The 27929-nt window shown below is 45.7% G+C and overlaps 1 long non-coding RNA gene and 1 pseudogene across 1 annotated transcript; both read right to left on the reverse strand.

Annotated features, from left to right (window-relative positions):
- Positions 1–27929, reverse strand: LOC146180500 (uncharacterized). Its single transcript, XR_014700368.1, has 4 exons — positions 27841–27929; positions 25001–25062; positions 777–875; positions 1–229 (listed from the first exon to the last, which is right to left on the reverse strand). It is a non-coding gene; the product is annotated as an uncharacterized LOC146180500 (long non-coding RNA).
- On the reverse strand, positions 1668–5954 carry LOC146180501 (uncharacterized; annotated as a pseudogene).

Raw genomic sequence — 27929 nt, forward strand, 5'->3', positions numbered from 1 at the left:
AGGAATGTTTATTGTAAATTCTGAGCAAAGTGATATTTAACATCTTAGCTGGAGTTTCTGGGTTCTCCTGGGTTCTCCAGCTCATAGGTTCTCCTTCAGTGAATCCAAAATTGTTTGTTTTATTGAGGCAGTTTTGTGATGGCTTGCACTCCTCATAGTCACTGTCATTTTGAGAAACACAGCGCCCACCGCAGCAAACGCCTACACATGCCTCTCCCGTAGCGTTATCCTGAAAAGAATAACCATATGAGATAGTAAAAACTAAAATGTACTTTGAAATGCGGCTAAGCACTTAAACGTTTTTATGGCGCTCTATTCCTTTAATAAATGCTTAGATGTAATGAAACCGTAAGTCAATGTGACAACGCCAAGAATAGAGCATGCTAGGCATCGAAAAAAAAACGCAAGGTGGTGGACGTGTGAACTGAAATATGAAGTGCGTGGAGCGACGCAATTATTTTAAGTAACGTAGGAGATGACAAAGCACACATAAAAACAACACGCACACGTGAAGGGACACAGCATTATTGTTTTATTATCTATTTCCATACTGCAATGAAAGCGGATGCTAATATGCTTAAAACCATATTTCTCGCAAAACGTCTCGTTTTCTATATTTCAACCTGGACTAGTACTCCTAGTGACAACACACGAAATTTCTGCTTCTCGAAAGTTGTAACGTCATGGTCTCCGTTCCTGCGTGCCAAGCGAGACTTGCGCCCGCTCGCCCACGCCATTAAACTGATGCCACTGGATGCGCGCTGCACGAGACTTACCCAGCATGCTGTGCCATTTTCCCAGTGCCCTCTCGAAGAGCTAAGCCACGGTGATCCGGATGAGCAGACGTATTGACATGCTAAAACTGGAACGTTTGGCTGGAGAAGAATGGAACAAACCGAGAAAAGTCATCATTCATTAATTGGACTGAAACTTTTTGGTAGCTAGTGTGTATTCGCATTTCACATGGTAAATGCGTTATAAAGGTCGCGATTCTCATTAGTTATAAAGCTCATTAACCGCATACTCCTTTACGTAAGTAAATTTTAAACGAATTTGATCACCACGTCGTACCTTGAGCTAACACACCTGAATAACAGACGCATGAGTCACATTGCAGGAAGGCTATGAAGGAGGCGAAAAGACCTGCGTGCACTGAACGGTGCAGATGTGCGAGTGAGAAAATCACGGACGTGTGGTTCGGTCCAAGTTGGATACCCGCTGTGGGTCTCCCGAATCATAAGAACCACCATATTGTTGTAGCGGCGTGTGCCGCAGATGTACAGGGACTGCCAAGCAACCAAGAAAATCCCCTGTATTTCAACATGCAGTCACTTATATACACAGAGCGAAACTGGTGCCTCTGGCGGCCGGTGATCACAAACTCAAACCGAAACCAAATATACAACATATTCCCTTCCTTATAAAAACGGCTACATTGGTTAGTAATTTAGTAGTGGTAGTACGTTAGTGCTCGTTTACCGAATTATATTTACAATAACGACAACGTGCTTGTCCTAGCACTTAATACAAAAGTATATAGAAGACAAAACAAACAAACAAACAAAACAAGATGCACTTCAATAATGTCCACATCTTTCAAACTCAACAACATTCGTGCGGAGAGTGACAAATTCATGTTCACTGCAGCACAACGAGTCCTTCTGCACTTAGTGTCCATAGCGGTCTGGGGGTCGCCTGTTCCTTGGTGACTGTACCCTACGCGGTGGTCCCGGTGCTTCAGAGAACCCACTGGCTGCAGGCGAAGTCTCTTCCGGTTCACAGCAGGTCACTGGTGGCATAGGTTGCTGCTTAGCAGCAGCCACAGCTGAAGACCCGGTTGGCGCTTCTGAAACGGGTCCTTCCATGGTAGGCGGTGAGCTGCTTTCCGTAGCGGTATCATTTGTACCATTCCTTTCACCCCACCCACAAAGGGATGCAGAAGCTTGTGGCATCCTCGACAATTTTGAAGCGTTCCACGTTTTTCCATCATCAAGGTGAAAAGACGATTGCCCCTGCTTTCTTATCACTTTCCTTGGGCTGCTAAAAGCGAAGTCACCTTTAAATGCAGTTGTAGGTCTCCGTACCCGTACAAGGTCACCAACATCCACTTTGGTTTCCCTTGCGGCCCTGCGAGCGTCTGTGTAGAGTTTACTGGATTGTTGCTTTTGCTTCACCCGCTCGCGTAGGCGGTGGAGCTCTGCACTAGGGTCAGTCGAAAATATGGCTGACGGGTACCCAACCCCATCAAGCAGAGTTCTTGGCAACCGTCCATGCAGGAGAAGTGCTAGGGCAACTGCAGTTGTGGCATGTGGCGTGCAACGGTAAACGCCCAAGTATTCTGTTACCGTCTGGCGTAAGGGACGCTGCTCGAGTGTAGCTACTTGAACAAAACTTTTAAAAACTCTGTTAAACCGTTCTACTTGACCGTTTGCTTGGGGGTAGTATACGGACGAATGCCGCAAGCGGATGCCGCGATCCTGCAGAAAAGCTTGGAACTCTCGAGATGAAAACTGTGGCCCGTTATCGCAAAAGATTTCTTCTGGGTAACCTTCACGTGCGAACACTGACACCAAGAAGCTTGTGACTGTGCGTGTTGTGACTTGGCTGCAAAAATATACCTCGGGCCACTTAGAAAAGTAGTCGACCAGCGTGATTGCATATCGGCAATCGTGTGGCGCTCTCTCAAATGGGCCAACAATGTCCATTCCCAGCTTTAGCCACGGTTCCTTTGGTAAGGGGACCGGGTTCAATGGTGCAGCCCTAACCTTCGAGCTTTTCTCCGCTGCCTGACATATACTACATGTTTGGATAGCTAGCTCGACTTGCCTGTCCATGGCTGGCCACCAAAATTTTTCTCGCAGACGTGCTTTCGTTCGTACAATTCCAGGGTGGGCCTCATGAGCAGCGGTAATTATCCGCGGTGTAAGTGATGCGGGGACCACAAGGCGTTCGCCACGCAAAATCAAATTGTCCACCACTGAAAGCTCATCGCGAAGTTTGAAGAAAGGTTGAAGCTCACCCGGCAAGGATTTGTACTTAGGCCACGACGATTCAATGTAAGCCTTGATTTGTTGCAGTGTGCCGTCTTCCGACTGGGCCTGTTCAAACTCTTCCCTGGTAATGCAAGAAGATACAAAGGCAACTGATACAGTTTCATCTGGTAAAGTCTCTTCTTCCTGAGGAGATGACGCAGGGAGGCGAGAAAGCGAATCTGCTACTCGATTTTGCAAACCCTTCCGGTACTTTACTGTATAGTTGTACTGCAGTAGGCGTTCCGCCCACCATGCTATTCGCAAAGGACGCCTCCCTGGCCCTTGAGTAGAAAGCAATGCGACCAAGGCTTGGTGGTCAGTAAGCAATGTGAAATGGCGTCCCCACAAGTAGACATGCCACTTCTCGCACGCCCAAACACACGCAAGTGCTTCACGTTCTCCTACTGAATATCTCCTCTCTGAGGATGAAAGTGCTCGAGAAGCAAAGGCGACTGTGTGCAGTTCCTCTCCATCCACCTGTTGGAGAACCGCTCCAAGCCCACAGTCAGAAGCGTCAGTAGAAACTACAACGGGAAGGGATGTATCGAACATCCGCAGGACTGTGCTGGACGCAAGTGCCTCTTTGATCTTTCGAAAACTGGAGTCTACCTCGCCAGACCAAACAAATGGTTGCCCTTTTCGAAGAAGAACACGCATCGGTTCAACCATCTTGGCAAAGTTGGGAACGAACCTAGAGTAGTATTCGACCAGTCCAAGGAACGATCGAAGGCTGGCTGCATCGGTGGGTGCCGGGGTATCCTTGATGGAAGCAACCTTTTCCTCCAGTGGAACAATACCACTTGCTGTGATCCTGTGACCCAAAAATGAAAGTTCCTGCGTATTGAAGATACATTTCCTGTTCAACTTGAGTCCTGCCTCTTTAATGCGTCTAAGTACTGATGCAAGGTTATCTATGTGCTCCTGCCGGCCCCGCCCGAAGACTATAATATCATCTATATAGAAAAGCACGCCCTTACATCCCTGCAGGACTTTGGACATCATACTCTGAAATGCAGAGGGCGCGGAAGCCAGCCCGAAGCACACTCTTTTAAAACGAAAGAGGTCTTCGTGAGTAAGAAATGCGGTCAAATCGCGACTCGCAGGGTGAAGCATGACCTGATGGTAAGCTGATGCGAGGTCTAGCTTAGAAAAATTTGTTGCCCCCACTAGACTATGCAATAGCTCTTCTGTATGAGGAAGGGGAAAGCTGTCTGCTACGACAGCTTTGTTTGCTTGTCGAAGGTCTACACAGAGGCGAATACCTACCTCTTTCTTTTTAACGACCACGATGGGTGACACCCATTCAGATGCCTCTACCCTCTCTATCACGTCCATATTTTCCAATCGACGGAGCTCTGCCGAGACCAATAGTCGCAGTGAGAGCGGAAGGCGCCGAAGTTTTGATTGGAATAGCTGCACTGTGGGTCGCGTTTTGACGTGGTGCACAAAACCTTTTGCGAGGCCAAGGCCTGGATCGAAAAGAGATCCAAACTCTTCAACTAATTCCTTTGGGAGGTTAATTTCCTGCACGGCTTTTGTCGGCTCAGAGCGCTGTTCCCTTCGAGAATTAGACGTTAGCGTCGTTTCAAGGCATTGAAGAGATGACCCATCAATCTGTAGCCCGAGCGCCTTGATGGCATCGATACCCAAGAGTGAGGTGCCTTGTTCTACAACATAGAAAATAAGACTTGTTGTGTCAGCTTTGTACGTAACGTCAGCGAAGAAACAGCCACGAACCGGAATTGGCTGTTTGGAATAGTCTAGTAACCGAACTGTTGGGGCAAAAAGTACGTGGTCTCCAAAATGCTGCTTGAAAAGGTCCTGTGTAACAATGGAAACAGATGACCCAGAATCTACAAGGAAAGTTATGTCCGTGCGGCCAATCGAAACTGTGACGTGAACTGCGGAGCGACCGGCCGTCGTCACAGCCAGAATGCTCAAAACTTCCTCGCTAGAAGAATTTTGGCTGTCTACCTCACGAACCGGCGCGGAGCCTCGTTTCTTGCAAACAGAGCGGAAGTGACCCATAACACCGCAATGGTGAGAACGCTTGCTTTTGGCTGGACAGCGAAATGATGCCGCACTATGCCGAGATGAACCGCAGCGATAACAACGCTATTGGCGGCTGTGTGACTGCTTCGAGCTCTCGTCGGAATATGGTGTGCGCGTAGGCGTACTTCCACGAGTATTTATACGTCCAACAACTTCAGAAGGAAATTCTTGCAGATCATTGTACGCCTGCTCAAACTGCCTTGCCAGGAGTACCGCTCTAGCGAACGAGAGAGACGATCCTTCAAGAAGAAAACGTTCGCGCAAGCTCCGAGACGAAATACCCGCAATGAACTGGTCACGCAGCGAATCTTCCTCAACAGGAAACGAGCATGTAGCAGAAAGCTCCCGTAATGCAGTGATGTACTCATTCATTGATTCACCAACTTGTTGGATACGCCTACTAAAACGATGCCGTTCGGCAACAACATTGCTTGTTGCCGAAAAATGAGCATGCAGAGCGGCCACTGCGATATCATACGATGATACTTCAGGCCTTGCATTGCCTGAGCCCGATGCTTTATCAGTAGGAATTTGCTCACCGAGCTTGGCGTTGTCCAAAGATGGGAGGGTGTAAAATATGCGCTGACCTTCTACCCCGAGACTGTGAAGAAGTAGTGCCTTGCGACGATCCGGTGTGCAGTCGGAGGCACCCGAAGCAAGCAGGTAGTTCTCGAAGATGCGGAACCATTGCGACCACGCAACAGCAGGTTGGCCAGGCGCGGGCAGGAACGGGGGCGGTGGCGCGAGTCCCGAAACACTCATGGCGCCGAAGAGCAAGCGGCGAAAGTCACGCCCCCCGAAATCGGCCAATCCTCGTCGCCAATGTTGTAGCGGCGTGTGCCGCAGATGTACACGGACTGCCAAGCAACCAAGAAAATCCCCTTTATTTCAACATGCAGTCACTTATATACACAGAGCGACACTGGTGTCTCTGGCGGCCGGTGATCACAAACTCAAACCGAAACCAAATATACAACACATATATATAATATTTAAATATTCTTTCTTTCCGAGGACAATTACGGAATGGAATAAACTTAATGGCGAGACTGTAACTCAGAGTTCTTTACTAATGTTTGAAAAGTGCCTGCAAATTTTATGAATTTGAGTGCGTTTATATGCTTGTATTTCTTTTTGTTTTTCCCACCCTGCTGTGATCTGTACCAGATCGCAGTACCTATAAATAAATAAAATTGGAATAATAGCATTAGTAGTTAGGGTTTATCTACATTACTGATAAATCATTACAGTCACGTACCTGTAACCGATCATAATCAACAAGCTTTATAATGATCGTCATCCGAATTAAACTATCTGTAGGTCAAACGCCTCTTTCATATCCGCTGTTATGCTAGCTGCATCCACATGATCTCCGAAAACTTCAGATCCGCCCACCCTACTTTCCGCCACTCTGTGCTACGCTTAGCTTCCTTTGAAATCGATTGCTTGTGTTTTCTGCTCATTATATTTCATGCCTATAATAATTTATTGGTCTTCCTCATTTCAAGCAGAATGCTGTTAATTAACGCTTGGTCTCTGACCGACTCTATAGCGTGATTCCGTTCTCTCAACGGTAGGGTCATCTGAGCAGAGTCACCAGGCAAACAATAGCGGAAAAAAATCGCCAAAACGATTAGGAGCGCATTTAAAAGCGGGACTTGCGTCACTTTTCTGGCGCAATGCATTAACACTACTTATCTCAACACTGAAACGTCTGCTCGAATAGACTGAGTGCACTTTTTTTCTGAAATCTTTCTCTTGCGTTTTATTCCTAATAGCCGTAAACCCAGCCGTAAACAGAGTCAGGAGGTGACAGTTTTTCAATGCTTACACTACGCAATTACCCTCACCGCAAACATTTTCTGCATTGAGTGAGTGCCCGATACCTTTATGTAGCGCTCAGAGACACTTCTTAGCAGTAATAGTCGTTTTAACCAGCTCTGATGCAAACACTCCGAAGAAAGAAGTTGCTGGACTTTTCATTTATTTCATCCTTAAGGGCCCGAGGGCATTACATAAGGAGGGGCTGCAGTTGGGGTAAATACAATCTTGATGAAGGCAGGCACAGTTAACACAAACACTACAAATTGTAAAAGGCAGGAAAAATAAAACAAATAAAGTGCATCAAGGTATCCGTGGGATCATGCAGAAAAGCAACAAATGCACGTGCGGCGGCAAGTAACGTTGAAAGCCAGTGAATGATTGATGGTAACACAGATGAAATCCTTACACATCTTGGAAATGACTAGACAGTTTTGTGCGAAATGATTTGCGATCGTCGCATGTAAATATGTCGTTAGGTAGGGCATTCCAGAGAGTAATCGCGTTGGGGAAAAAAGAACTGTTCATAGCTGAAGTGCCGCTCCTGATACCTGCTATGGGGAGGCGGTGGCTTAGGCGATAGGATGTTCTGAGCGGTGGTTGCAGCAAAGGGTGTCTGGAAGCAGGGTGGTAAAAGAAGCTGTGCAGTAGGCAAAGACGGGAGATGATGCGGCGCGACTTTAGAGTGGGCAGGGAGATAGAGCGTTTAAGTGCAGTAATGCTGATTTCTTTGGAGTATTCAGAAGTGATGAAGCGGGTTGCACGATTTTGGATGGCTTCGAGTTCGGCGGTGAGGTAGGCTTGAGATGGGTGCCAGATTGATGATGCAAATTCTAGTTTAGGACGGACGAAAGTTTGATAAGCCAGTTTTTTCACTTCCGGGGATGCTGATTTGAGGTTTCGCCGTAAATAACCTAGAACACGTGAGGCATCAGAGCATATTGTTTGGACGTGATTGACCCAAGATAACGAAGATGAAAGATGTAATCCAAGGTACTTGTAGGATGATGTTTCGGCAACCAGGGTAGCGTTGATGGTGTATGAATGCTGAATTACTGTTCGTTTGCGAGAGAATGACAAGAGTTGGCATTTGTCCAGGTTCAAAGGCATGAATCAATTGTCACACCATGTGGCTATTGCATCAATGTCTTTTTATTTATTTATTTATTTATTTATTTATTTATTTATTTATTTATTTATTTATTTATTTATTTATTTATTTATTTATTTATTTATTTATTTATTTATTTATTTATTTATTTATTTATTTATTTATTTATTTATTTATTTATTTATTTATTTATTTATTTATTTATTTATTTATTTATTTATTTATTTATTTATTTATTTATTTATTTATTTATTTATTTATTTATTAGCACCTCACAGGCCCCGAAGAGCATTGGGTGAGGGGGGCAAATCGGTACAAGAATATCGTACAAGAACGCGGTACAAGTCAAATACAAGAAAGGAACACGAAATTTATACAAAACCGAGTTAAAATAACATCAGACACGAGACACGAAAAACAACGTTAAGAACAAATGAAACTGTTGTACATTTCGAACATCACTATGGCAATAGATGTATGCATAGATGTTTTTTAAACTCACCAGGATCAATGAAAGAGATTATGTTGTCAGGAAGATCATTCCAGAGTTTTATTGCTCTAGGTAATGCAGAGGAATTAAACGACAGGGTCTTCCCATATATCCGGTTGAAGCTGAGTTGATTGTGTAAGCGTTGTGAAGAGCGAAAAGGTGATGCCAGAGGTAACAACGAAGGACGGGTGTGAACATATTTATGGAATAAGCACAGAAGTGAAATGGAGCGCCGAATTTCAAGTATCTGTATGTCATTAAGGTTTTTAAGCTGGGATACACTTGCGAGGGGACTATAATTGCTAAAAATGTACCGGGCAGCTCTGCTTTGAATGGACTCGAGCATATCTATGAAATATTTCTGATGGGGAGACCATATAGGTGAGATAAATTCCAGCTGTGGGCGAACAAATGTAAAATATGCAAGTTTTCGAACGGAGCTAGGTGAGTTTCGAAGGTTCTGGCGTATGAAACCCAATGTCCTCGACGCTTTGTTGCAGACTGCAGAAATATGAGAGGACCATGAAAGATTTGGTGTGAACTGAATTCCAAGGTATTTGTACGACGTAACCCTTGATAGAGAGGTATTATTTATAGAGTATATGAAGTTAGAAACAACATGCTTGCGGCTAAAAGTCATTGATTTACATTTATTAGGGTTAAGAATCATTTGCCAGTTTTGACACCAATCAACAATAGTGTCAAGGTCATTTTGAAGGGTCAGGTGATCAGTCTCAGAAGCGATCTTACGGTAAACAACACAGTCGTCTGCGAAAAGGCGTAAACGGGATGAAATGTTAGTGGGAAGGTCGTTAATGTAGATTAGAAAAAGTTAGGTTCCAAGTACGCTTCCCTGTGGTACGCCTGAGGTTACGTCACATAGGGATGAGGAAGAGCCGTTGACAACTGTGAATTGCTGACGTAATGAGAGAAAGTTTCGAAGCCAAGATAATGTGAGGGAATCAAGGGAAAGGGTAGATAATTTTGTAAAAAGCCGGCCATGTGCAACTCTGTCAAATGCTTTTGAGAAATCTAAAAAAATGCAATCTGTTTGCTGGTTATCATCCATGTTGAAATGCAGGTCAGTAGTAAATTCAAATATCTGGGCATCACATGAGTAGCCTTTCCTAAAACCATGCTGATTTGAAAAAAAGAAGTCATTTCGTTCCAGATGGTTGTAAATGTGAGAAGCGATAATATGCTCAAGTAATTTACAGCATATGCATGTTAACGAAATAGGCCGATAGTTATCAGGAGAGGTTTTGTTACCCGTCTTGAAGACAGGGATGACTTTGGCTTTTTTCCAGTCAGTGGGCAGTTCTCCGGAGGATAGTGATTGCTGAAATATATGACAAAATCTGGCTGGAAATTGAAATGGTGTTTTTAAGTATCTTCGAGTTAATGTTGTCCACTCCGGCAGATGATGATAACTTTAGATTTTTAATTAGTGATGCGATACCCTCAGCACTAATGGTGATGGGCTACATGAATGGGTAGTCAGACTCGAGAACAATTGGCATACTGGAATAATCTTCCTTAGTAAACACTGATGCAAAAAATCTGCTGAACGCGGTTGGACATTCAGTGTCAGCTAGCGGCAAGCCATCAGTATTGTGTAGTTGTATGAGGTCATGTTTACTTTCGGGAGATATAGTCTGCCAAAACTTCTTAGGATTAGTCTGCAAAAGTGACGGCAGATCATGAGTGAAGTATTTGTTTTTGGCAGCGGTAACAGCAGAACAGTACGCTTTCAAACACAGTTTATATCTTTCCAACGAGGTTGAAGAAGGAGCAGATCTAGCTATTCTGTATAGGCGCATCTTTTTATTCCGTAATCGACGGAGGGTCTTGTTGAACCATGGATTTTTTATGTCATTAGCTATTGCAATCAGAGGAACATGTTTCTCTATCAGTGCAGATAGTTTGTGTTTGAAGAAAAACCAGTTTTCTTCGGTAGATCGTTCGTTCCTTAGCGGGAAAAACACCTCATTGAAAAATGAGGCAAGTTCCGTGTTAATTTCATCATATCGTGCTTTACTATAATCTCTAATTTTTTTAGTTGGAATACCTGCAAACAAGCTCGGAACTAGAATATCAAACTGCAACATCTTATGATCGCTAAATCCGTCAAGATACATAACCGGCCCTATGGTATCGGGAGCAGTGGATAGAGCTAAATCAAGAATGTTAGAACCACGCGTACTCTGGCTAATCACTTGAAATAAATTGAAATCTAGTGTTAGGTTGATGAATTCTGTTGCAGCATGACTAGTTGAAGACAAAGAAGGCCAATCTATTTCAGGAAAATTAAAATCACCCAACAAGTAGATGTTGCTAGGTGAACTGTGTTCGACAGCGGCAGCAATGCTAGACCGAAGATCATGAATGAAAGAAGTCACACAATCGGGCGGACGGTAACACACTCCAAAAAGTAAATTCGAAGATATAGTTTTGCAGGCAACCCAAACTATTTCGAGGTCTGAGTTAGAATTGATAGCAGTGGATGGTAACGTTTTTTTAATACCAAGAAGCACCCCACCCCCTCTTTTATCTGCACGGTCATGTCTGTAGATATTGTAAGCATGTGCGTCTGGAAAGATTTCATTGTCTTTGATACCGGTGTGCAACCAAGTTTCAGTTAAAGCAACTATATCAGATTCACTGTCTTGCAAAAAAGAGCAGAGATGATCACGTTTAGGCATCAAGCTTCGGATATTAGAAAATGAAAGGGACAGCGTCGGAGCCTGGGGGCATGACGTGGACTGAGGACAATCACGCAATCTAGGTGCATTGCCTAGCTATGGTGATACTAATATGACCGAATCAGTGGCTCGGTCATACGCATATGTTTGTTTGTCCATTCTAAGTTTATCAAATGCCAGTTTATAAGACTTGGATTGTGACTTTGCAAATTTGGTCAACTTGCTTCTAGCCTCACGAGTTGTAGCGGAAAAATCCTCACGGATTGCAAAACTGGAGTCCTTCAATTTGTGGCCATTTGAAAGGATGTTCTGCTTTTCTTTAAAGAAGGTCATCTTGGCAATGATTGGTCTGTGCCTATCAGTTTTGAATTTGCCTAATCTATGAACCCTTTCAAACTGTGAAGCAGTTATAGATAAATCTAGGTGCTCTGAACAAAATGCAATGACTTTCCCAGAATCTGCCCAGCTTTCGTCTTCCACATCGTCGATGCCAAAGAAAAGCAAGTTATTTCGGCGCAATCTATTTTCAGCATCATCACACCTTGAGTAAATACTAGAAAGCTGGGAAGAAATGGCTTGTATGGCATTGTCAGTTTCAAGAGAATCAGGCCTATCAAGTGAGGTTGCCGTTGCCTCGAGGGCTGCCACTCTCAACGTCAGCTGCTTGACTTCTTTATCGGTAGCATCCTGCCTTTCTTTAACGCCTTTGATTTCATTAAGTATTACAGCTTGGCCAGCTTCAATTCTTTGGACAGTCAGCAAGAGGGCTTCCAATGTTTCTCTTTCAGTTGCATTCATAGGCCCAGGATTGCTTTCGATGTCACCCGACAGTGAGAGCAGCATACCATAAAAAAATAGGTAAAGGCGAGAAGGCAAAGACAATACACGATTCAGTACATCAATACACTCTCCAGGGCATGACACCGTAAATAGACAGTAATCACTGCTCTTCACACAGGCAGCGCCTTCCAAATAACTAACCTGCAAAATCCGCAGCGGTAAGATTTCCATGGCGTTCACGGTGCCGTGCCCGAGGTGGGTGTTTCCGGGCTTGCTCTTATATGCGTCGTCGATGTCGGAGATAGTAGCTGAAGATCCATGTTGCCAGATGAAAAATCGGTCGCCGACTACGTATGGCCAAAAAGCAGGCGAGAGCGAAGGTCGCTCAGCGGCAGCGGATGGCGATGAAGCAGCGGGATCCGGGAAACAGCAGGAACCACATAGGAACGCGGCCTGCAAAATCCGCAGCGGTAAGATTTCCATGACGTTCACGGTGCCGTGCCCGAGGTGGGTGTTTCCGGGCTTGCTCTTATATGCCTCGTCGATGTCGGAGATAGTAGCTGAAGATCCATGTTGCCAGATGAAAAATTGGTCGCCAACTACGTATGGCCAAAAAGCAGGCAAGAGCGAAGGTCGCTCAGCGGCAGCGGATGGCGATGAAGCAGCGGGATCCGGGAAACAGCAGGAACCACATAGGAACGCGGCCTGCAAAATCCGCAGCGGTAAGATTTCCATGGCGTTCACGGTGCCGTGCCCCTTTGGCACGGTGCCGTGCCACGTATAGTAGGTGGCTATCGGTGAGGTGACGAATGGGACTGTAGATGACACAGTCGTCCGCAAACAGTCTTAGTTTATTATCTATATTAGCTGGGAGATCCTTAATGTAAATGAGGAAGAGTAGCGGGGATAAGCCGGCGCCCTGGGGGACACCTGATGTAACATCAGAAAGGGGTGAGCGGTAGCCATTGCTTGATGTGAATTGTCTGCGTCCAAGAAGAGACTGATTGATCCAGGTTATTATGTTATCAGGGATACATAGAGAGGAAAGTTTTGCGAGCAAGTATGAGTGCGGAACACGGTTGGAGACCTTGGAGAAATCTAAAAATGTGGCGTCAATTTGAAAGTTTTCGTCCATAAAGTGAAGGATATCATGAGTGAATTCAGCCAGTTGAGTTTCGCAGGAGTAGTGTTTTCGAAATCCGTGTTGATGGGATAAAATAAGTTTATGGAATCAAGGTGGCTCATTAGGCTGGGTAATATAACATGTTCAAGTAATTTGGAAGGAATGCTGGTTAGAGAAATAGGGCGGTAGTTGGAAGGATTTGTGCGGTCACCTTTTTTGAAGATCGGGACAATTTCTGCTATTTTCCAGTCGTCACGGACGTCTCCGGATTCTAATGATTGGGCAAATATTCGATGCAGTATCTGGCATGATACTGCACAGGTGGTTTTTAGTAGTTTACTGTTGATCTGGTCGCAACCAGCCGATGAAGAAGTCTTGAGTGAACTGATTAGATTAGCTATGCCTGCCGGAGTGACTGTAATTTGGGGCATGGCTACTGTTGAGATGGCTGGAAAAGGATTTGGACTGCCAGCTGCTGGGGAGAACATTGAACAGAAATAGTCATTTAAGATTGCCGCGCTCTCTCTACTCTATCACTGTCTATTGGTTCACGGTTAACGTATAGAAGCTCAATTCTATTGGATCGTGTTTTAGGGGAGAGAATGCGCCAAAATTTATTGGGGTTGTTTAGAGGATTGAATGTAAATCGGAGTAAAAAAACTTTTCCTTGGCGGAGGTCAATTTTTCGTTATATATTTTTGCGCACTGATGGTACCGTTCCTATGCTTCGGGATGCTTTGAGAGAGCGGAATTAAACCTGGGGGTGTGGTTCATTTTAGGTTGGTTATGGATTGATTTTGAATCTAAGCAGCATTAAAACCGGTTGTGAACACAGCCAGCCAGGAGGCGGCGCCATATGTTAGGGTGATACAGCGATGACACAATGAAATTAACTGGACCGAAATCATTTAAGCCTTTCCATGGATGTGTGCTATATTCAAGCGGTGTGAAGGAAATGTTTTGAGTCGAAATCAGCATTTAAATAGCTGACAGACGACCAGGGAGGAGAAACAAGTCGTTGGGCATTACCGCTGAGAGATCGAAATCACGCGTCTCGACAGGCTTCAACCTCTCAACATTATAAATTCCAATGTTCGTTCTACAGGTCGGTGGTTAGTGATTGTTTCAATTTGTAATCTTGGTAGTCTCCATGTTCTTGTTCAATAGGGGTGCACCGGTAACATACAGCTCTCATGAATTTTCCTCTCGAGCGGTACTGGCAACATGCATGCCATTAGTGATATGCAAAACTTGACGAATGCTTTCTACACATTCTGACTCTTGTAGTTATTACCTTGAGTGGTCGATCTGCTTTTGCTGTCTTTCCTAAGTAGATGTACTTTCTTTCCACTTACAGAATCTCGAAATCAATAAATGGTGTTCCCTGTCGGGAATGTTGAACATTATTTTATTACCAATCATTTGCATATTGCCAGCCATTTCGCTTGTCTGGAACATCCAGGCAAGCCAAAGCTTGACCTTTTGCAATTACACACCTGAGTGTACACAACAAACCAATAGCATCACTGAATCGGAGATAACAAAAGTACTCGCCATGAACCCTTATGGCTAACTGTTCACTATCCAGTACTCTGAATACTTGCTCTAAGCGAGCGCTAAATAATACTGAAGATATCGTGTCTTTTTGGCTAATCCCCTTCCATAAAAAAGTTTTATTACATTCTTTAATAGGTACTTTCGCTGCTGTACTTTCACCTGTAGCTTATCTTCACCTTGATTGCGCAATGGTTGCAGAGTGGAGAGGTTTCGACTGAGTGAAATGCCTTCTCGTAATCTATAAAACCTGGGCATAACATACATGCTGGTTTAATTGCAAACATTTTTTCTATGACCTGGATAAAAGTCAGGGTATAATTTATTGTCGTTTAATTTGTTGAAGGTTAAAGTTTTTAGTATTCTATTAGTAAATGAAATACTCTTAAATACGGCGTCTGCGACAGGTAGTAAGATGATCTATGTGAAATTCTTGATGACCCTGCTATTTTATCTCAAGATAACTTCAACCGTTCGCGCAAGGTTTCGGTATAGTCGAGGTTATGATCCAAGTATATAGCGGGTAATATAGATGAATTCTATAGTATTAATGAGAGGGTTGCAGGCATCGTAATTAGGCTTAATAAGCGGTATAAGCTGAAGGTTGTACAGGCCTATGCACCTACATGTAGTTGTGATGACCAGGCAGTTCAAAGCTTCTATGAAGATGTAGAATCGGCAATGCGAAAAAGTAAAGACGCAGTATACTGTACTAATGTGCGACTTCAATGCTAAGGTAGGGAAAAAACAGGCAGGAGACAAGGCAGTAGGTGACTATGGCACTGGTTCTAGGAATAGCAGGGGGGAGTTACTAGTTGAGTTTGCAGAGCGCAATAACTTACGAATCGTGAATACCTTCTTCAGCAAACGGAAGAACCGGAAATAGACATGGAAAACTCCCAACGGAGAGACTAAAAATGAAATCGACTTCATAATGTGTTCAACCCCCGCCATTATGCAAGATGTAGAGGTAATCGGGAAACTGCGATGCAGTGACCACAGGATGGTGAGGTCCCGAATTAGCCTAAATCTGAAGAAGGAACGCAACAGATTAGTAAGAAAGAAACCCATCAACGAATTAGCGGTGAGGGGGAGGGCAGAAGAATTCAGGATCTCGCTACAGAATAGGTATTCAGCTCTAACTGAGGATGGCGACATTACCCTAGAGGCAAGGAACAATAATTTCAGAGATATCATTACTGAGTGCGCGGTAGGAGTAGGCGAAAGGATAGCTAGAGAGGATACCGGTAAGCTGTCTAAGGAGACGAAAGATTTGATTAAGAAACGCCAGAGTATGAAAGCTTCCAATCCAACAGACCAGATCGAATTGGCCGTGATATCAAAGCTAATAAATAAGCGCAAGGTGGCCGATATAAGGAAGGATAACGTGGAGAAAATTCAGCATGCTGTAAAGAACGGGGGAAGCCTTAAAGCGATAAAGAAGAAATTGAGCATAGGCAAAAACCAGATGTATGCAATAAGGGACAAGGCGGGCAACGTCATCACTAATATTGTCACAGAAGCCAGTGAAACTGGTTCAGCAGGTTTACTAGGACTAAGTGAAAGCACCGGCAAGATCAGGCACGGAACCGACTGGCGGGCGAGCACCGAGAGCGAAGAAGACGAGCGCGTGCCAGTCTCCCGAGCTCGCCACATGGCGGCGCCAGTACGATAACATTGCGGCATTGCTCCTCCCGGTGGAAAAGGCATCGTCCCGATGCCGAGTGGCGAAGTCGAGGATAACCGTAGTCGGCGACGATGTTCACATCAAGTAGTTAAAGGAAGCAGAGAAAAAAAAAACATGTAGCTTGACCTAGCGGGAGTAAAAGGGCTTCATCCTGGCGACATGTACGACTTCCGATTGTGCTTGCCGTCGGGATGAGCGAATAGTTCCTTGCGGGGCCACTTCGTAGGTGACGTCGCTGAGTTTGCGTTGTACTTCGTACGGGCCGAAGTAGCGGCGCAGAAGCTTCTCGGAGCGACCCCGCTGGCGAACAGGTGTCCACACCCAAACCTGATCGCCAGGGTTGTAAATTACCTCCCTGTGACGAAGGTTATACCGTCGAGCATCTTTAACTTGCTGTGTCCGGACTCTCAGTCTAGCCAGCTGGCGAGCGGCCTCGGCATGCTGGACGAATTGGTCGGCACCGGCAATCGATGGGTGGGCAACATCTGGCAGTAGCACTGCATCCAGCATGGTGGCAGCTTCGCGACCGTACACCAAACGAAATGGTGTAAAGCGGGTCGTTTCCTGGACTGCGGTGTTATACGCAAATGTTGCATACGGTAGTATCTGGTCCCAGTTCTTATGATCTTCGTCGACGTACATAGAAAGCATATCGGCGATCGTCTTATTGAGTCGCTCAGTAAGGCCATTCGTCTGAGGGTGGTAAGCTGTTGTTCTGCGATGACAAGTGCCACTGAGCCGCATCACTTCCTGGGTTAGAGCTGAAGTAAATGCCGTGCCTCTGTCAGTTAAAACGATCGCAGGGGCACCGTGACGAAGGACCAGATTAAAGATGAAAAAGTTCGCAATATCAGTTGACGTGCCGCTGGGAAGAGCTTTCGTCTCACAATGGCGGGTCAGATAATCTGTGGCAACTATAATGTACCTGTTGCCCAATGATGACGTAGGAAATGGCCCGAGCAAGTCCATACCGACTTGGTGAAAAGGTACTCGCGGAGAAACAATAGGCTGCAGCAGGCCGGCGGGCTTGACAGGTGGTATCTTCCGGCGTTGGCAATCACGGCACGTCCTAAGATAGCGCTGAACCATAGCGGCAAGCTTGGGCCAGTAGTACTTTTGTCGTACTCGTGCCAAGGTGCGCGAAAAACCGAGATGTCCGGCAGAAAGCTCGTCGTGGCATGCCTGCAAAACGTCGGTACGGAGCGGCGTTGGGACAACCAGCAGATACTGAATGTCTGTGGAAGCGTAGTTTTTCTTGTAGAGGACGCCGTCATGCAAGCAGAACGACGACAGGCCACGCGTGAAAAGGCGAGGCGGCGATGAGACGGTTCCTTCGAGGTAATCGATGAGGGGCCGCAGTTCGGTGTCGTCTCGCTGCTGTTGAGCGAGATCTGGCGTCGAGAGAGCGCCGAGAAAGACGGAGTCATCTGTTTCACTTGAAGAACACGGGATAGGGTCTCGGGATAGGCAGTCAGCGTCACTGTGTGTCTTGCCGGACTTGTACACAATAGTGACGTCGAACTCCTATAAGCGGAGACTCCAGCGGGCTAACCTGCCTGAAGGATCTTTAAGGTTCGCTAACCAACAGAGTGAGTGCTGGTCGCTGACCACTCTAAACGGCCGACCATACAAATACGGCCGAAATTTTGTTACCGCCCACACAACTGCAAGGCACTCCTTTTCGGTCGTAGAATAATTCGCTTCGGAACGAGACAGGGTGCGGCTGGCGTAAGCAATCACCCGCTCAACGCCTTCTTGCCACTGAACGAGAACTGCACCGAGGCCAACGTTACTGGCGTCGGTATGCAATTCTGTGTCGGCTTCCTCATCGAAGTGGCCAAGTACGGGCGTTGTTTGAAGGCGCTTGCGAAGCTCCTCGAAGGCCCTTTGCTGCTCGTCGGCCCAGATGAAAGGCTGGTCGTCCTTTGTTAGACGAGTCAATGGTTCCACTATTAGGGAGAAGTCGTGCACAAATCTCCTGTAATATGCACAGAGGCCCAAAAACCGACGCACGGAACTTTTATCAGTGGGGGTCGGGAAAGCAGCTACGGCAGCCGTCTTCTCTGGATCAGGGCTAATTCCCTCAGCACTCACGACGTGACCCAGGAACTTGAGCTGTTGGAATGCAAAGTGGCATTTTTCTGGTTTTAGTGAGAGTCCGGCCCCGCGGATGGCATTTAGCACGGCCGTCAATCGTTTGAGGTGCTCTTCGTAGGTCGCAGAGAAAATGACAACGTCGTCAAGGTAGACTAGGCACGTCTGTCATTTCAAGCCGGCTAGGACAGTGTCCATCATTCTTTGAAAGGTTGCGGGAGCGGAACACAAACCGAAGGGACGCACTTTAAATTCGTACAGTCCGTCAGAAGTAATGAATGCCGTTTTCTCTCGATCACGTTCATCGACTTGGATCTGCCAGTACCCACTGCGTAGATCGAGCGATGAAAAGTATCGGGCGTGGCGAAGTCGGTCGAACGAGTCATCGATTCGAGGCAATGGATAGACGTCCTTTTTCGTAATTTTGTTAAGCCTCCTATAGTCGACGCAGAATCTGAGTGCTCCGTCCTTTTTAGCGACCAGAACAACTGGTGAGGCCCATGGACTTGTGGACGGCTGGATCACATCATCGCCGAGCATTTCATCAACTTGCGCCCGAATAGCCTTTCGTTCTTTCGGCGATACTCGGTAGGGGTGTTGGCGGATAGGGCGCTCGGTGGGATCAACTATAATTCGATGTTTGGTTACTGACGTCTGTTTCACTTTGGAAGTGACGGCAAAGCAGTCACGGTAAGTGTCCAGAATTGCTTGAAGGCGGCGTTTCTGGGTAAGAGACAAAGCTGTGTTCACGTCAGTTTGAACTGTATGTCCAATGCTCTCGGGAGGGTTCTCGTTGGCCAGCGAAAGGGCGCAATGGGCGGATGGCGCACTGACTTCGTCAAAATAAGCGATAGCTGTACCTTGTGGTAAATGGCGGTATTCGGCACTAAATTTCGTTAAAAGTAGTTCAGTTCGTTTATTTCTCAAGGCAAAGATCCCCCGAGCGACGCAGACTTGTAGGCTCAACAATAAATTCACGTTCGTTTCCGCGAGGCCTTGCAAGGCGGGGGGGGGGGGGGGGGGGGGGTTGTCGCACTGCACTGTAACAAACAAGCTGGTGCGTGGAGGTAGAGTGACATGGTCGTCGCACACTCGGAAAATTGGCCTGTCTGTGTAGTCGTCGCTGTGCTGTCTGTACTCGTCGGAAATTGCGCGGTGAGTGGAGAAAGTCACCATGAAGTCACGGAGGTCGATGACTGCGTCGTTTTCTCTAAGAAAATCAAGGCCGAGAATCAGGTCCTTGGAGCACTCTGCTAGCACAACAAAGCAACACGAGAAAGTTACGTGGTGAATCTCGACGCGAGCGGTGCACACTCGGAGCGGCGTTACCACATGCCCTCCGGCTGTCCTTATCGGGGCTCCGTGCCAAGGAGTCAGGACTTTTCGCAGAATGGTAGCAATGCCATGACTCATAACGCAAAAATCAGCGCCGGTATCTACAAGGGCAGTCGTGTTGTGGTTATCAACGACGATCGGTATCTCGGCGGAATGCAGCTCACCGTCGACAAAGTGCGGCGTGTCAGGGATCGTCGGGCTGACGGGTCGTTCGTTGCGTCGAATTACGGCGTCGAAGGTAAGCTTCTGTGATCGTCGGGAGGTCGTCGGACTCGTTGGTGGTGCGGTGCGTCGATTGGGGGCGTCGGAGGAAAGCTTCGGCGATCGTCGAAAAGTGGTCGGATTGTTCGTCGGAGCGAAGGGTCGGAGGTCGGTCTGTGTGATCGAATCGGTGAGCGGAGGATGTTGGTCGTAGTGTCCATCGACAGCGGCCCTACCCCCGAGGGTCGCCGTCTTCAGTTTTCCCGGTGCGGACTTGGGGACTGCCTGAGGAAAGAACGGCGGCTGGTGGAAAACTGTCTCGGCGGCGGTGACCTAGACTGGCGTCGCTGGAGGGACGCAGGTGGGACGTGGTCGCTGAGGTATTGGTCGATGTCCCGAGGTCGTTCGCCATAGTGCGGCCGAGGGGCATCCGGGGAAAATCCGCGCAAGCCCATCCGACGGTACGGGCAGTGGCGCAGAACGTGACCGGTTTCGCCGAAGTGAAAGCACAAATGCAGGTTGTTCGGCGTGCGCCACGCGTGTGCTTTGCGAACGGGTGGTCGAGCTTCAGGCACACCACTCGAAACTGGATATTGGGGTGGAGGACGAGCGGGAGGTGCAGGTTTGCAGGGTGCCAATGGTTCAGGCGCAGGGGTACGCAACACGTCGCTGTACGTCATGATCTGAGGCGCAGGCGGCTGGGGCGACGGTACTGATGGTACTGCTTGGCGGAGCTCTTCGCGCACAATATCCGAGATGCCCCCAACAGGTGGATGTTGTTCGAGAGAGGGCAGCTTTTGCAGCTCTTCGCGCACGATGCTTCGGATAAGTTCGCGAAGGGCTTCCCTGTCGTTTCCGACCATTGGCAAGCGGAAGTCTACGGCAGCGATGTTCGCAGACTGATCAAAATGTACAAATCGCTGATTCAAGGCACGCTCGATGCTTGTTGCTTCTTTCGTAAAATCAGCAACAGTACGTGGAGGGTCACGTACAAGGCCAACGAACAGCTGCTCCTTGACGCCTTGCATAAGGTAGCGCAGCTTCTATACCTCCGACATGGAGTGATCCGCCCGGTTGAAAAGGCGAGTCATTTCTTCCACAAACATGGCGACGCTTTCATTAGGCCGCTGTGCTCGGGACTGTAGAGCGAGTTCGGCCATCTCTTTTCTTGTATCGTTGCCGAATGTTGCGAGCATCTGCCGCCGGAAATCCTGCCAGGTGGAAATGGTAGCCTCACGGTTTTCGAACCACATCTTGGCGGCGTCTTCTAGTGCGAAATAAACATTGTGCAATTTTCGCTCCTCGTCCCACGCGTTAAACACAGCGACCCTGTCGTAGCTGGTCAGCCAGTCCTCAACGTCTTCGAACTTGTCGCCATGAAACGGCGTGGGCATACGTGGAGTATGGCAGATCAGCTGCTGGGCACTCACGGGAAGCTGAGTGGTGGTCTGAATTGCCGCTGTAGTCATCGTGGTTCGCGGTGGGGAAACAAGAGGACCACACTCGGGTGCTAAGCCTCTCAAGCGACGGCTCGCCTTGTGCACAGGTGTCGTGTCCACGGTGTGTAGATGGGCGTAGGGGGCAGCCAGAGGCTCTTCGTACATGAGATCTACCCAGAAGCTCCACCAAAAATGTCACAGAAGCCAGTGAAACTGGTTCAGCAGGTTTACTAGGACTAAGTAAAAGCACCGGCAAGATCAGGCACGGAACCGACTGGCGGGCGAGCACCGAGAGCGAACAAGACGAAAGCGTGCCAGTCTCCCGAGCTCGCCACATGGCGGCGCCAGTACGATAACATTGCGGCAATATGGACAAGATAGTCAAAGTAGCTGAGGAGTTCTATACAGATCTCTACAGTAGCCAAAGTAGTCAGGACCGTAATGAGATTGGCGGTAGGAAAAAACAGTCAGACGTTCCACCAGTGACGAAGGACGACGTCAAGAAAGCACTAGAAACTATGAAAACGGGGAGATCAGCTAGAGAGGATCAGATAACTACAGATTTGCTGAAGGACGGGGGGGATATCGTACTAGAAAAACTGGCCACCCTGTATACGCAGTGCCTGGTGTCATCGACGGTACCGGAACCATGGAAGAATGCAAAGATTATCCTCATTCACAAGAAAGGGGACTCTAAGGACCTTAAAAATTACAGACCAATCAGCTTACTGTCTGTTACGAATAAGGCATTTACTAAGGTAATCGCTAATAGAATCACGACAACCTTAGACTGCAATCAAGCAAAGGATCAAGCAGGGTTTCGAAAACGGTACTCTACTATCGATCATATCCATACCATCAATCAGGTGATAGAAAAATGCTCGGAATATAACCGGCCCTTATACATAGCATTTATTGATTACGAAAAAGCATTTGACTCAGTTGAAACCTCGGCGGTGATGCAGGCGTTGTGAAATCAGGGGGTAGACGAGCCGTACGTGAAAGTGCTGGAAGATATATATAGTGGCTGCACAGCAACCATAGTTCTGCATAAAGAAAGTAACAAAATTCCCATAAAGAAAGGTGTTAGGCAAGGAGACACAATCTCACCAGTACTATTCACAGCTTGTTTAGAGGAAGTATTCAGACTTGGAATGGGAGCAGTTAGGGATGAGGGTAGATGGAGAATACCTCAGTAATCTGCGATTTGCTGATGACATTGCCTTGCTAAGCAACTCGGGGGATGAACTGCAAATAATGATTGATGACCTAGACAGTAAAAGTAGAAAGGTAGGCTTGAAAATCAATATGCAGAAGACTAAGGTAATGTTCAACAGCCTGGGGAAGAAGCAGCAGTTTACAATAGGTAGCGAAGTACTGGAAGTAGTAGGCGAATATGTCTACTTAGGACAGGTAGTAACCGCAGATCCGGACCATGAAAAGGAAATAACAAGAAGAATAAGATTGGGATGGAGCGCATTTGGCAAGCACTCGCAGATTATGTCTAGCAGCTTACCGGTATCGCTCAAGAGGAAAGTATACAACAGTTGCATCTTGCCTGTACTCACCTATGGGGCTGAAACGTGGAGGCTAACCAAGAGAGTTCTACTTAAGTTGAGGACAACCCAGAGGGCTATGGAACGAAAAATGGTAGGGGTAACATTAAGAGATACAAAGCGTGCAGAGTTGGTCAGAGAAATAACTCAAGTTACCGACATTCTAGTGGAAATTAAGAAGAAATGGACATGGGCAGGACATGTAGTGCGGAGAGAGGATAACCGACGGTCGCTGAGGGTACCAAACTGGATTCCAAGGGAAGGAAAGCGTAGCAGGGGGCGGCAGAAGGTTAGGTGGGCGGATGAGATTAAGAAGATCGCAGGGGTCAAGTGGATGCAGCTAGCACAGAACCGGGTTAAGGGGAGAATTATGGGAGAGGCCTTCGCCCGACAGTGGGTATAATCAGGGTGATGATGATGATGAAGATCCATTGTGTGCACAAAATGGCCAGTCTTCTATAAAAATCTCTCCACCATCCTTAACAAAAGTGCAGCCACCCCCTACCTGCTTTCCTTCCATTCATAGCTTCTAAGGCTTTATTTCCTTTTTCTTTATCGGCGCGAAATTAGTTTTCTCTGCATTACTCCCAATTCTTTTTTTCGAAAAATTTGCCACAAGGCATAAGTTGACAAAAAAGATACTCCCATTTTACTACTACTGCACTTTCTAATATTGCTGCATAAATCGGTATACATACAGTATATATATGTGTATGCATGTATACTATGTGCATGTATACATATTCATATACATAGTGCATATGTATCAGTACACATATACACTTTATGTTCCAAATTAACGATGACTTTACTCTTTTTTCCGTTTAGGGCATATAACTTATTGTTATTAACTTACTCCTAATTTCCTCCCGAGCAGCTTAATGGTTTCAACCATTATTTAAAGAATGCTCATTGTTACTTTATGCAGGATAATTCACGATTACTGATTTGCTTTGAGAGCTAAGCCAATTATATTCCGTTTGAACCTTTCATGGTTTAACATTTTAAACACTATCTTTCGTCTCTTTAGGTATATAGATTTGCAGAATCAAATCTGATAATCCTTTTTACAGCACTTTAAATAAGGATTGCTCTGTAAGTATTGTTCATTGTTTTTATACTAAAGTTTTACTCATCCGTTGTCCAGATATATGTTCTGCATCGAAATCCCCGTTTAGTCTAGTTTCTCTATTCCGGCCAATTTGTTGATACTACTTTCGTTCCTCATTAAATTTAGGCAAATTCTTTATTTTGCTATCCCCTCGACGCTGCTACGCGTTTTTTCGATGACTTTGCTTTCTGCAAAATACTACGATTATAGAACGTTGAGAAATGTATATCCATTTATCTCCCTTTTCGGGGTTTTCAATACCACTTCTTGCCCTTCGCTTTGCTGAGGAGGGAATTCTTCATTGATAAATTGTTTCGATCTTTAAACGGTACTAAAGACTCTCCATTGTTATCTTTAGAGCGCATGTATTAGTCACCTATACTGTCTGGTCGTGAGCCTGCTTCTTGCTTACCTTTGGATAAAAACCTTCTACCAGTGCAGTATACTATGTTTCACTTTCCCCTATATTTTTTACAGAGCTTTAAGACCGGCATAATGACTAAATATTGACGCGTAGGCATGTGCAGCGTTAGTTTATACCTCCTGACAAGCTAAATTACAATGTCGACGAACGTTCTGCTAAAGCCATAGAACTGGTCTATGTTCCCAGCGATTATTGGCCGGAAAACCCATACCAACTTATCGTCTATCTGCTAGCCCAAGATGTGCGTGCCTTTTAGTATACACTTCATTTATCTTGGAAGGATTCTAAATTGTTCGGCAGCGCATTACATGATTTCACTCCACCTGATAACTTCAAAGGTTGCTTGAAGCACCAAGCTCAGGATGTGGACAGACAGTAGTAAGGAGTATGCAAGATAATCGTGTTATTGACGGGAGCGGACGTACTCTTCGGCGCTGGAGGACGTAGGTCCTGATATGACGGTGCTGCTTATACCAAAGTGTACTTACATTTGGAGGACATTTCGGTCCGCATCTCTGACCTGCAGGCGTGATGCTAGAAATAGAATGCGCTGAAAGATGAACATGACACATTCTACACATTGTAAACAAAAGTCAACGTGGCCGGTTTCACAAACTTCTCACCATATCATGCAGTACAGTTTGCTGCGCCACATTCAAAATTAAGGGGCAAGGGAGTTACTAATGACTGTCCTGTTGCACTAAGTACCGAACTAAACGAAGGCATACATTACATGCCACAACACCGGCGGCAGTTAAAATTTGCCGCTATAGTCAATGCAACACGTCAGCTGCGGACTACGCCCCTCGTGGAGATTTCCGCAAGTCTGACAGGAAGTCGATTCTTGCTTCCTTGCAATGCAGGACTTTATAAACTTAGCTTTTGCTCGTTTCAAGCATTGGATAATCACCTTATGCACTGGATCGAACAAATCAGTGGGACTGCTTCCCTGCAGTAAAAACGAAAGGTCGGGAGACAAATTTTAATGTGAACTGAAGAGCCTCTGCAGTACAAAAGTCAGCCGTTATGAAAAAGGTTCTCCCTGAAAATGTTTCCTATTAAATATAAACTTTTAATTTTTAACAGCTTTTAAAGTTCTTGTTAAGACAAACGCTATACTGACTCTACGGGTTACGCCCAAAAGCCAATTAGTCACGGCCGTAATGTCTTAAAGTGCCAGGTAATGATGTAGCTATGGCCTTCCAATAAACGTCTGCGAAAAGTTCGGTTCGTGTATAGTGAGGCCATAGTGTAGCTGCAAAAGTAATTATTGTAAAAGTATTTATTTATTAGTGCCATTATTATTGGGTCCAGGTGGTCTAGGTGATCATGTATGATATTTTTATAATTGTTCAGAGAACTCGGCGCACATGAATCGAAGCCCTACACAATGTAAATAAAAAGCCCTACTATTTGAAATTACATTTTGTACAGCAAAAATAGATGTGCCGGAAACGAAAGAGGATGGTGGGGAAAATATAAAATAGGAGGCAGCTTATTTCTACTGTGCTTAAATAACAGCATAACAAGGTTGGTCATCATTCATGCACTGGCTTTTCTTTATGGGCAAGGAATGACTGGATTAATCGCGATGTCCCCATAAAACTGCAAATTCCGTAGAACCGACGTCCTCATGAAAGACTAAAAGGTACAGCCTTTGCTAAATGTTGGCTCAGATTGAGGTTATAAAAGTCAAAGTCCCAGTAGAGACTGATGCTATGCACCCACAGCCGGAATATATCATTTCAAATGACCAACGAGTAGAAATTTGATAGAGTAAAAGGGTGGCATTAGCCCCGGCTGTTGCGATATTTCTGCAAGTGTTTCTGTTTAACTTTCGGGTTTTGAATTTCATTGTAAGTAGGCACCGAATATTTGTGTGCTTAAAGGTTTCAGTATTGTATGACGCCTCATAAAATAACCCGAAAGATCGCCATATCCGGTTGGGAAGATCTTTATAGTCTTTGATAAGCATAAATGTGACTATGGTGCGGGCATCAGCCATTCTAGTCGTTTCTTCTCAAGCACTGATCTTCTAGGTTTTCGTTTAACATTTATTAGAAGTACAATTCTGTATGAAGAATAAATAATCACGCTCGAACGAGAGCGTGGTTCCGCGAAAATGTGAGGATGAAAACATAGACATACCCAGTTGGCAGCGAGCATTACTAGAAATGTGCACGCAACGACACCCAATTATCTAGAATTAGGCGCAGTTTGTTTCTGCCGCTGCGTATAATATTTAGTTTCCGAATAGCACGTTAGTAATTGAAATTGTCGCTGAGGACAAGGCGGTCGTAGTGTTCTATTTTTCGTATAATCGGCTCGATCGCCTTTCTTGCGTTTCCTCCGCGCAACGCTTTCGATGACGAAACATCCACATTAAATACTGAGATATTTTCTTCCTTAACTGCCACCCTCATGAAGTTCCTGATAATGCCTAACACAGTATATCTGAATGTCTTTCCCGTTCTTTATATTCAAATTGTTGGTGCTGAATCAAGTTAGGTTGCATATTTATTAGGCTGCATTTGAAGGTTTCTTTTCCAGTCCTGCGCTGTATTTCCGCGTGTTAAGTTTTAATGTTACGAAATGCATTTTAAAATAGTTTTTGAACTCCTAATGCATTTTGCTGCCTCCGCGTTTCTTTTCTGCCTACTTTTTATGCTTAATTCTAGTTTGTTTATGTTTGCAGTTCTCACTCCCCCACCCCCTCCCTTCTATTCACTGATGGAAGTGGGGGGGGGGGGAGGCAGTAAGAAATTTTCAATAAATAAATAAATGATGTAGAATGGTAATGTTCGGTGTTTTTCGTACTGATCTTTTTAAGCCCCCAATATTTCGCCTCGTAGTGTAGGTGACATTTTTTTTGCATGAAATGTGGTTAAAATCGAGTGTCTGCTTCAGCTCGGTTCAATAAGTGGAATAGCTAAGACTCCTCAACCGTCGCTTTGAATGAATGCCGCATGGATTATCACTACAGCTTCTCTACCTATTCTTTCCTGTTCTCTCGACAGCTTGCAAACATATGATCACTACCGCAAACAAGGATTCAAAAGTGCATGCTCTTTTCTGAGCCCAAATTTTTAAAATTGGTGATTATTAGCTGGAAGCCTGAGCAACGAACGGTTCATTAAGATCGCCACATGCCCGTTAAAGCGCAAACTTCGTGGTCCCGTCCTAAACCCTGCGCACAAAAACGAGCCGAATGTTCTATTCGAGAAGAACTGTTTTTTCTGTTTGCGTAAATAGTGTATACACGTAAGGAATGCTCTAAGTAGAGGTTAGGAATAAGATTTTGCCTTGGACTCTCCCGCAGTGAACTCACCAATAAAGATTACATACAAGATGTCCAGAATAATTGTCTTCATATTTCTGATGATTATAAAAGTTGGTAACTCTGCACTTGCACGAATT

This window comes from Amblyomma maculatum, chromosome 8 (assembly GCF_055883805.1).
Source record: "Amblyomma maculatum isolate TAMU_Amacu chromosome 8, ASM5588380v1, whole genome shotgun sequence".
Taxonomy (NCBI): domain Eukaryota; kingdom Metazoa; phylum Arthropoda; class Arachnida; order Ixodida; family Ixodidae; genus Amblyomma; species Amblyomma maculatum.